The sequence below is a fragment of the Lactuca virosa genome, chromosome 6, assembly GCF_052849685.1.
Source record: "Lactuca virosa cultivar CGN04683 chromosome 6, Lactuca_virosa_CGN04683_v6, whole genome shotgun sequence".
In the NCBI taxonomy this organism is placed as follows: Eukaryota; Viridiplantae; Streptophyta; class Magnoliopsida; order Asterales; family Asteraceae; genus Lactuca; species Lactuca virosa.
The window spans coordinates 114,852,111-114,861,189 of NC_136431.1; positions in this window are offsets into that span (position 1 = coordinate 114,852,111).

Sequence of the window (9,079 nt, forward strand, 5' to 3'; positions counted from 1 at the left end):
CACTTCCAACAAGTTTGTTACCTAGATGTGTACAATAAAAAGATAGTTACCCAGATATGAACATACCGAAAAGTTAATTACCTTAATAAGTCATTTTCCCAATACAAATTAACCATAATGGTCCAAACAGTCACAGATCTAGAAAAAAATTTGAGAAAGAATTTCCAAAATGGTGATTTCGGATTATTTACATCATTTCTTAAAAATAAAGGATCCCACATTCAACAATAAAGAGATGTAGCATAGTATAGTTTAGCATTTTTTCAAAAAAGTCAATGTAGTTTTTTTTTTCACTAAAACCAATCCTGAATTCTTTTTTTCAAATTTAAATCTATTTTTCGATTTTTAATTCGAATGATGACTTAGATGTTTTTGATGGGTTCTCTATGCATCTATACACGAATTTTAGGCAATGAAAGTATTTAATAATAACCCTATGTGTATATGCAACCTAGATCTAGGTTTTACTAATATAGCAATCTACTTTTCAAAATTATGAATTTAAACTACCAAGAGACATATAATTACTAACCTTTAGTGCAATATCATATTTACGTTTGATTCCCTTGAAAATATTGAAGTATTGGTTGCTTGTAGAAGGATCTAGCACCTAAAATAGGAATCCACCTTTGACAACTGATGGACTATGAACATAACATCACTCATATGGTGTACATGCAACCTTAATTGCTTTGATCTAGGTTTTTTCCAAATTGAACATACAACATTGCATACCAAAGCAATAGACCCTATGAACTAGCATATAATTCGAAATTGACATATAATTAGGGTTAGAAACATTACCTTGATTGTTATGTAGCGATAACAATCACAATCCTTCTTGATCTTGACTTCTGAAATCCTAGTGTCTCAAATGTTGCACCTCTAATGGAGTCACAAACACCATTAGCAACAAGGAAGAACAAAGGAGAGATGAGAGGCTTCAAAAAATGCCCAAGGGTTCTCTTAGAAGGTTAGGGACTTTTTTGGGAGCCTTTAGCGTTCCTTTTATAGTTAGGCTTCTAGGGTTATCAACTTGGAAACCCTAATTTCCTTGCTTAGGCCCTAAGTAACATATGGAATCCTTATTGGACAAGCCTTAGACGAAATCCTTATGGACTCTCATAGAGATTTCGTCCACCATATACCAATAAGGTCCATGAGCCCAAACTATAAATATTACTGATTTACATAATCAGTCTTCATCAATTTAATCAGTCTCTTTTAATCACCAAATTAATTCCAAATTAATTTCTGATCAGTACTAATTAAATAATATGATTTCTCAATTAATATATTATTCTTATAATATATTAATAAACCATAATTATCCTCTTTCTCCCTAATTCATCCTATCAGTTGCTATGGTGAAGGCACCCCAAAAGGACCATGCTTACAATCGGGTCAAGTACATACCAAAATAGTTATGGGCTTAGACACCTAATCCAATAGTCTCCTACTTGGATAAGTCTAATAACTATTTTGCAAGTACGACTTCAGAACCTGATTAGCAATCGTAGCTTTCAAAAGCCATTGTCGAACTCTGATCTTATCAGTAACACGTCCTTTAGATAAGGGATCAAATATTCCTCCCATTCTCAAGATATCATATAGACATGAGACATGGATTATAATCATTCTCTCTGTCTATGTGTTGTTTCCCGATTTCTGATTTACGACGAATGACTAATTGAACAAATCAAATCAGTCCAGGCTTGGCCAAGCGCTTTGGGGTGTCATCAATAAATCATCGAGGGGCCCACAGATATTGCTTTTATCCTATATTGGGTAAAAGGAACGGATAAACTTCGACTCATATGCTTGCTCTATTTACTCATCAAATCACACACAACAATATGTTTTATAACACCAAGTTACTGGTGTGTTTACGTATTATCAATGTGCAACCGACTTGTAAACTGCAACTCATATCTCTAGGTTTCAAGAATATAAGATATTATCGTCTCACTAATCACTCGTAATAAAATCCATGAAGTGATTCAAGTGAGCGTGGGTTTAATCCAATACTCAAATCTTATTTCAGGAGCACTCATGAACTCTGCATCAAACTTGTGCTATGTCTAAACACTTTAGACAATCTACAGACGGATTCATGACAGTCTTGCCTCAATACTTACTTCCGACGTATGATCGACTATGGATATTTGAATAACCTAGTTATTCGGGAAGTCAAAACATGCAAAGTGAAACACAAGAATAATCGAATCCAATGTGGTCTCAAACTTTTGAGTATAAATAAAACACTTATTACTTAATCACCATATCAATGTGCAACCGACTTGTAAACTACAACTCATATCTCTAGGTTTCAAGAATATAAGATATTATCGTCTCACTAATCACTCGTGATAAAATCCATGAAGTGATTCAAGTGAGCGTGAGTTTAATCCAATACTCAAATCTTATTTCAGGAGCACTCATGAACTCTGCAACAAACTTGTGTTATGTCTAAACACTTTAGACAATCTACAGACGAATTCATGATAGTCTTGCCTCAATACTTACTTCCGAAGTATGATCGAATGTGGATATTTGAATAACCTAGTTATTCGGGAAGTCAAAACATGCAAAGTGAAACACAAGAATAATCGAATCCAATGTGGTCTCAAACTTTTGAGTATAAATAAAACACTTATTACTTAATCACCATATTTATTACACATTATTCATTGTATAATGTTTCGAGTAATCAACTTACTACTTGAATTAAAAAACACTAGTTGTCTATGCTCCAAGCATGCACACTATGTTTACCTATGGTCCTTACTTTGTGAAATAGATCAATTGAACACATTACCAATGATGCTCATTTCACAACTCCTAATCCTTATTATAAGTGTAAGAATACAAAATTCTTGCCACTATTAGAATATGTTAGATTCTAACATTTTATGCAATAATCATTTTCTAATGTCATAGCACCAAAGTCACCAAGACTTTACCAATGAAATTACAAACTGCTCTATTGGAGATTGTTATAAGACAACTCCATATATATGAAGTCTCACATTCAAAGTACATTCCTTTGAACATCCTTTCTGCATAAAAGTTTCTAATCTACATAGATTCTCAATATCCAACTCCCATTATGGAAACATTTCCATATTTCCCATATGACAACTCATTCTTAATATAGTCATATCTATTCATAATAATGCAATATGGTCCATCCATTACTATACTTCCAACTGCCCACAAGCGACCAATCCTTAGCGAACCTCAGATCGTCCTTGACAGTTGTTTAATTATTTTAGTCATATCCGGTTGTGGTCCTTTTTCCATCTTAATGTCTTAGACATTTGGAAAATCAGAACTGTCGAATATTACAACATATGCAATCGATCCAATACCTGAAGCGTATGGGATACGATTCATAATGTCTTACATAAAGACATGATACTTTACCAGTCTCTTGCTATAATATTGCCATATATAGAATTTCTGTTGGGTCTAAATTATGGTTTATACTTTACTTTTCTAGGAAAATGTATTTTTATGTCTAGGACGGTAAAAAGCTTGGTGTTTACGGCTGTTTATGTGTTTACGGCCGTGAACAGGTTTACTGCCGTAAACCCATTCACGGCCCATGTCTTCTATATATATGGTGAGGAGTGCATGAGAGTAGGGGGCTAGAGAAGGAGTGTAAGGCTAAGAGTGGAGAGCATATTGTAGAGAGAGAAACTAAAGATAAGAATAGTGTGTGTGAGAGAATCTTGTGTAAGGAGCATCATTCATATCTTCAATACATTCAAGATTCAAGTTATTCTTCTTCTCCTTCTTCTTCATTTGATCTGGCATCATCCATTTGATTGGGATTCCGCACCATCAAACGGATCTGATTGATACACAAGCAGATTGGGGACTTACAATTGGTATCAGAGCTTGGATTGTATCAATTATTTTTGTCAGATCTGGAGCTTATTTGATCTTATTTTTGAAGGATTTCTGCGTTTTTGGATAAATCTTGGCAAAATAAGGGGGGTTTGTTCTTTGCATTTTTCATAAAAGCGAGTTCTGGATCGAGTTTTGGAGCAAAATGTGTGAAAAACGTCGTTTTTCTTCGCATGTGAAGCAGGGTTTACGGCCCCGGAGTTTACGGCCTCGGAGTTTACGGTCGGAGTTTACAGCCTCGCCTCGGAATTTACGGCCCAGCAGCTCCAGCACGTGTCCGACCATCTTCGCACACGCGCCTCGTCCTCGCTTCGCTTCGTTCTCGTCCTCGCATCTCAGCATCCTCGCAGCGTGCATCCATTAAAAAAAGAATCGATTTTGGGGGTGTCGGGGATCGAACCCAGGTCTCCTCCCAACTCAGCCACACACCTTAACCCCAAAATCAATTTCCTTTTATTTTAAATTCCATTTTCAACCCAAAAATTTTAGTTTTTAATTTTTGACTTTTTACTTAAAATTTTGACTTTGACTTTCAAGTTTGACCTTTGACTTTAAACTTTGACTTTCTCGTTTAACCTTCAAATTTTCAAATTTAGCTTATCGGTTTGACTTTTAAGTTTGACTTTTTAAGTTTGACTTTTAAGTTTGACATTTTAAGCTTGACTTTTAAGGTTGACTTTTGAGTTTTTAGTTAAAGGGCATATTTTTTTTTTATAAAAATGAGTTCCACAAACGTCACTGAAGTTTCATGTTCTCAATCTTATGAAACTACTATTAAATTTCTTTGCGAACAAATTGATTTGCTAAAAATGGAAAATGAGGACCTAAAATACGAAGGATATCAACTTAGGAAATGTCAAAAACCCTTAAAAGCACAATTAGAAACCAAAACAAAAGATTTTAGAAAACTTCAAGAAGAATACAGTAATAAATGTGCAAACTATAGATTTGTGACAGAACAACTTGCTGAGTTAACTGTTGAGCTTGACACATTGAAAAACAAATTTGAAAATGCAGATTTTAATTTTAGAAAATTTGATGTGTCGAGTGAAGTAGTTGCGTCAATGATGGAAAATAGTTTGAGATTTAAAAATAATCAGTCAAAGGGTTTAGGGTATGATAAAGTGCCTCCTCCTTTTAATCATACATATCAGTATAACCCTTTGACAAAAGAGGAAATGGACAGAGAGCCACATCTTAAATATGGATTTGTGTCAGGAGGTAATATTAATGTTGAAAATACTAATGTCTCTACTTCCCATGCAGATCAATCTTTAAGTCAATCAAAGCAAGCAGCTGAAGAGAGTGTGTCTGATAATGAAATTGTATCAAAGTTTGATGACTTCAATTTTTTCGATATATTTGATGATATCTTTGATAATTCTGCCGTGGTTGTGCCAGAAAGTGTTGAGCTTAACGATTTTAATGCTTCTACCTCTTGTGCAGGTAAAGTAGTGGAAGATGAGAACAAGGAGAACATTATTGAACAAACAAATGACTCCTTGAACTCTGAATCTGTTGCTTCGAACTCAGTTGCTTCTGATCAACCTGCTGTTGAGAAATACAGGCCACCAAAACAAGCGAAACAGAGTGCTTGCTGTAATTGTGCTTGTGGGAACAATAAGAGACAAGACATGGATACGCCATCAGGGGCAGGAAGAAACAACTTCCCAGTGAAGAAAAAGAATTACTTTCACTGTGGAACACCTGGACACATTTCTAGAAATTGTCCAAATCGCGCATACGTTCCCTACTACGCACAAGGTTGGCAGAACGCGCCAAGAGGGAGATTTTCTAAAAGAAACCCCTCAAGGTCACGATCAGACAATGGTGACTGGAATGCCATGAAGGGCAAGAATTCAACTCCCAAGGCCAAGCAATCAACTCCCAACAACAATAAGGGAATGTCGGCCAAGAAGCAAAGATCAAGAGATGCTCTAGTGAAGACAAGACCGGTTAGGTCAAAGTCATCTCGAAGATCGGCTTCCAGTTCAAAATCAAGTACCGAGGCACCCATCCGATCGAAAAAGAAATGGGTTAAACCCAGATGGGTACCAAAGGTGCAATCTCCCAAATCTTCTAATGATTCTAATATTTCTACATCTTCTATTTATGATAAACAAGACATGTCATGGGAAAGTGTACCTTGCAAGGATGACAAAGGTCAACCTAGTTTCAAAATGGATTGGGTTCCAAAGACCAACTAATCCTGCTCTGTGTCGGAGCAGCTATGGAGGCATATCATCAGACTTCGGTTTGTTGGTAGTGGTTGTTCCAGGCACATGATAGGAGGCATCTCTCAACTGTATAACACTCAGAACATTGTTTGAGAGTATGTGTCCTTTGCAGGAAAGGAAGAAAGGAAAGGATCACACATAGGGTTAGTGCTTAATGACATGAAGAATTTTCGGATCTGTTCTGAGATTATGCGTGCTGTTCTCAAACCTTCTGGATGCAAATTCAATCGGTGACTTACGGTTTGAGTTTTCTTCTCTATACTCTTGAGTTTATCTTAAACTGATTCATTTTCAAGACAATTTTTTCTTTCTTATAGTTTTTCTTTAGTAGGTATTGTTTTGGGAAGTGATATGAAGTATAGTGCTAAAGGGCAATTTATGATGCGTGTAATGCACTAAAGTCGAATTGTCTAGACTCTGTATTCAATGTGCTGGTAGGCACACAGGATTCAAAAGGACTAGATATTGATTGACCATGAAAGGACTAGACAATATAGACTTAGATAGTTTCATTTGGACTGACCATACGACGCTCGGGTAGATTGAGCAGTGAGATAAACATGGGAGCCTGCGAGATACACTAAAAGTTAATTATCTAGAACCGTAGCTGAACATTTCCTTGATGTATGGATTCATGTCCTTAATTCCGGTATTGATAGGGCAACTGGGGGTTCTGATAAAGTAGGTCTGTAGGAAATTATTTTCTTGCTTTCTATCTGTCAGTCATATGTTGCTTCCTTTGCGTGATTGGAACATATCCAACCTGGAATGCAACATATGTAACTCTATCTCTACGCACCTCCTTATCTATGAAATTCTTTCTATCTGTTAGCCATATGATGTCCCCTCTGCGTGATCGGAAGATCCGACCTGGGATACAGCATATGCAACACTCTACCTCTCAATCCCTCTATCTCTGTTAGTCATATGTTGTCCCCTCTAGGTGATTGGAAGACATCCGACCTGGGATACAACATATGAACTTGTATATCTGACTTCTTTCTTAATAATTGTATACTCACCTAAAGTAAGGAGTTCTTTGGAAGTTCTTGATTACCGGAGTATATCGGGAAGTGGGAAACATGTTTTAGTACATCTAAAATTGAACCATTTAATAGGTTGTCTGTAGATCTTGCCGCTTAATTTAAGTGGACAACAATATCCTTGGTCGTCGTCACCTAAATGTCCATTTAGGAATATATATCACAATGACTTGTCACTTATAATCTGTCCAAATTGTCAACATCCTTTGTGTAGCACCTGGTTCCTGGAAGGAGGAAGAGCATAGAAGGATCAAGAGGAGACTGAAGGATTCGAGTTTGGTTCATCATTTGCAGTCTTTGAAAGGTATAAAGTCTGTACCTTGCTTGCTTGTTTGTTAGATCCCTTTTTGGGGAAGATTTAGGGCTTTTTAAGCCATATGAGGTAGCCAACCATGACTGCAAACATGGTTGGGGGTTAAGACTTCGGATCTAGCACTTGGGGAGAGTCACAAGGCAGATTTGGGTTGCTTTTGCACCCAAGGAAGGCCCCATGCGACAAAAGAGCCATTTTAGAGTCTTTTTGGCTCAAAGGTCCCATGCATGCACGTAAAGTTCGTAACTTTACGTGCTAGATCGAGCTTAGGGGCTTGGATCTATCATTTGGACAAGTGTTGTACATCAGAAATCGAGGATTTAGAGTGTGGACGTTACCGACTCGGCGAGTCCGTTCTTGGGACTCGACGAGTCTAGGGCTTTGAGTCCCATATCTGTTGAGGGTCAAAGAACTCAGTTGGGTGTTAGAAGGGTTGTAGCAAGACAGAAAGAGTGACCCAACGCATTGGACTTAGTTTTAGACCTGGAGTTCATGGGACTCGGCGAGTGCTAGAACAGACTCGGCGAGTCTAAGGTAATCTTCTTATGTTTGAAGATGAACTCGACGAGTTGTTCATACAACTCGGCGAGTCAAGGACAGGACTTGTTCATCAGTTGAAGGCGATCTCGTCGAGTGTTCATCCGACTCGGCGAGTCGGATGAAGGTTCATTCGATGTTCATATCGAAGAGGAACTCGTCGAGTCGTCGCTAAACTCGACGAGTAGAGTCATGGATAAGGACGAGTAAAGGGAAGGGACTCGGCGAGTTGACGGCCCAACTCGGCGAGTCCGGTCAACTGGAAGTTGACTTTTGACTTGGACTTGGTTGGGGGTAAAATGGTCATTTTAACCTAAGAGTATATATCAGTTTTTGACTGAGTGTTTTGGTGGGGATTGTAGCCGGAGGATTTCCGGAGCAACAGCAGATAGAGGTTTCCCGCACAGATTATCAGCAGCTACTCGTACGAGGTGAGTTACCTTCCAGTAGCGGTGGGTCTACGGCCACAATGCCGGCCCACCAGTAGGAGTTGTATGTTAGATGATTATCTTTGTGATATCATCTAGGTTTGCTACTACCTAATATGTTATATGCTGGCATGATATGTTATATGTGATGGTAGTAGAGTTCGGTTGTTAGGATCGAAGGGTAGGTCAGGCACCCCAGATATGTCTGACAGTATGTGATGATATGTTTATGTGCTGGTATGATATGTTATATGTGATAGTGGTAGTAGGAGGGGAATAGTCCCCAAGTTCGGTTGTTAGGACCGATGGGTAGTTCGGACACCCCAGATATGTCTGATAGTATGTTTATGTTATGATATATGTGATAGTAGCAGTGGGGGGTGGAATAGTCCCCGAGGGTCGGTTGTTAGGACCGATGGGTAGGTCGACACCCCAGAATGGCTTGACATGGGTAGGTCAGCACCCCAGAATGGCTTGACATGGGTAGGTCAGCACCCCAGAATGGCTTGACACGGGTAGGTCGGCACCCCAGAATGGCCGTACAGGGTAGGTCGGGCACCCCAGAATTGTCTGGCAGTATGTATGCTTTGTGATCGTATGGTATGTGGT